Source organism: Pyrgilauda ruficollis, unplaced genomic scaffold, assembly GCF_017590135.1.
Source record: "Pyrgilauda ruficollis isolate IOZ18807 unplaced genomic scaffold, ASM1759013v1 scaffold72, whole genome shotgun sequence".
NCBI lineage: Eukaryota > Metazoa > Chordata > Aves > Passeriformes > Passeridae > Pyrgilauda > Pyrgilauda ruficollis.
The window spans coordinates 1,678,876-1,681,230 of NW_024529044.1; the positions used below are offsets into that span (position 1 = coordinate 1,678,876).

The 2,355-nt window shown below is 46.1% G+C and overlaps 1 long non-coding RNA gene across 1 annotated transcript in view; it reads right to left on the reverse strand.

Moving 5' to 3' along the window:
• Positions 1–953: 953 nt before the first annotated feature.
• Positions 954–2,355, reverse strand: part of LOC121363465 — a 12,720-nt gene continuing 11,318 nt past the window's right edge. Inside the window, exon 4 of the long non-coding RNA XR_005956706.1 lies at positions 954–1,309. This is a non-coding gene — a long non-coding RNA (uncharacterized LOC121363465). The remainder of the gene's footprint in view (positions 1,310–2,355) is intronic.

Sequence of the window (2,355 nt, forward strand, 5' to 3'; positions counted from 1 at the left end):
TTTTAAGACAAAACAGATTTTAAGGGCAGTAAATCACTTGGTGACTTTCTATCTAGAGGTTGGTTATCCCCTGGTGGTAAATAAATGAGGTTTTTTAGCCTTTTCTAGTGACTGCCTTGTTCTGCACTGCTGCTGCCCTCCCAATCCAAGGGATGCCTCACACCCAGCTGGGGCTCGGCAGCAATTTCAGTTTGGCTGGACCTTGAAATTAGTCCCTAGCCTCGTGATTGAGTTGTCAGCATCTGCTGAGGGATCATTTATTGTGCTGTCCCTTCCCATTCAGACAGGAAAGCCTCACACAATAACTTCACCTCGTGGAAAAGGTCATGCCCAGAGTTCACAAAACACTGTCTGTGTTCCTTTATTTATTGCTTATGCCCACCCCATAAGCCACAAAACAGGGGAAGACAGTTAAAAATACTCTGCTTTGGCACATTCCCCCTGATTTGGCAGAATTTGGGCTGAGGCTTTTGTATTTATGTGAAAAAGCAGGACAAAGCTCAGCTGGATTTCCCTGAGAGCCCCGAAGCAGAATCAGGGCAGGATTTATAGCTCTGCATCCAGCCCATAAATCACTTGAGGGGAACTTTAAACCCAGCCCGGGTTTGCCAGGATGGCCTGGCAGCCCCAGACTGATTCACAGAGCGTTGTGCCCTCTTCCTGCCCTGCCACCGATTTTCCACATCCCATCCTTTTGCCTCCACGGCCACCCCACCTCCTGTTTCCCTGTGTGCTGTCCCCAGCGTCCCCACGTCAGCGATGTCCTGGTGTAAGCACAGGCAGAGCCCTTATCACTCGCAGCAAACGGTTCTTTCCCCTCCATGTATTTTTATTTTTGAGTGTCAGATGTGGAAAACCCAACAGGATGATCACTCAGCATGTACCTTGTGTCTGCTGCCTGCTGGGAAGTCACAGCAGAAATGACAAATGAGAGAGGGAGGAATTCAGAAAACACCAAATGGCTCAAAAGGCAGCGGGGCAAAGCAAGTCCAACCCTTGCTGTGGTTTTGCTGGTCTTGATAGAGCTGCAAAACCAAGAGACAAATACTCAGATGTTCCACTGGTTTGTCAGCAGCCAATTGGTAAAAATCTTTTAGCACTTTTCCTTGAAGAATGATGATTTTTCTTTTTCTTGCCACAGAACTGTGGGCACGACGAGGCGTTCCCAAAGAGCCCTGATGATCTCATCCTGGGAAACCTTCATTCCAGCAGTGCTCCCTGGATGATTCTCCAATTTTGGACTGCTGGATGATTCTCCCTTTGCTCTGGCGTCCACCAGGATGTCTTGGTTTGCAAAGACAGGTGTCTGCTAAAGAGGGGAGATGGGGCAGTCAGAATTCCAGGTGCTCCAGGGAGGTATTTGCTCATTTCCCCTGTATTCTGCTTGAAACAGCTTTTGAATCCAGTATCAAAATTGGATTCAAAATTGGTGGTGCAGCCACAAAGGGGATTCACCTCCTGGAGTGATGTCAGATCTCAGAATTGTAGGAATTCTTCTTAGCAAAGCTGTGAGACAACAGGGATAATTTTCCTTGCTGCAAATTCAGCCCTAATCACAATTTTACAAATTTGGAGTGGCCACAAAAGGCAAAAAGAGAAAGATACAAACTTTAAAATGACCTGGAGAAAAGAGATCAGAGAAGGATACAGAAGCATGAGAGGAAAAAAAATGTTAAAAGGAAAAATAATGTTTGAAGGAAAATTGTTAAAAAGAGTGGCTCACTGGTGGTCCAACAGCAGGATAAAGGGATGTAACCACATTGTCACACTCAGTGTAATAATTTAATTTTCACCTCATCTTAAAGCTGCCTCTGGTTTCAGTCAGCATCCACCAGAAATACCCTGGAATTAACTCTGTTGTGGTATTTTCAGTAGCAGAAACACTTTCCTCTGAAATGAAGTCCTCCAAGAGCTGCTTTGCTGATCCCATTCAGAGGAAGACAGAAGATTTATTCCAGTGTTCGCTGCTGTCAGTGGGACCTGCAGCCCCTGTCTTTATCCCAATTAATTTTGTCTCCCAGTGTTTACCCAGGTTTGTGCTGCAGGCACTGGAAGGTTCCACAATCCCTGCTTGGGGCAGACAATTTCATGTCCTCCTGAATCCTCAGAAGGCAGAGCAGGGTCCCTGGAGCCCAGAGCACTCCATGAAGCACTTGTGAGAATAATGATCCCTCCTTTGCCCTGCCTGGCAATTCTAGTTTGCATTCCAAACATGATTTTATGCAGGACTCTGGAATTTCTCATTAACTGGGGTACAACCATTTCTAGGAGTTTCTGAGGCATTTTGCAAATATTTGCAGCTGGGGCATGTGGCAAAAAGGGGTTGAAGAGACGTAATTGATGTCAGCTCAGTAA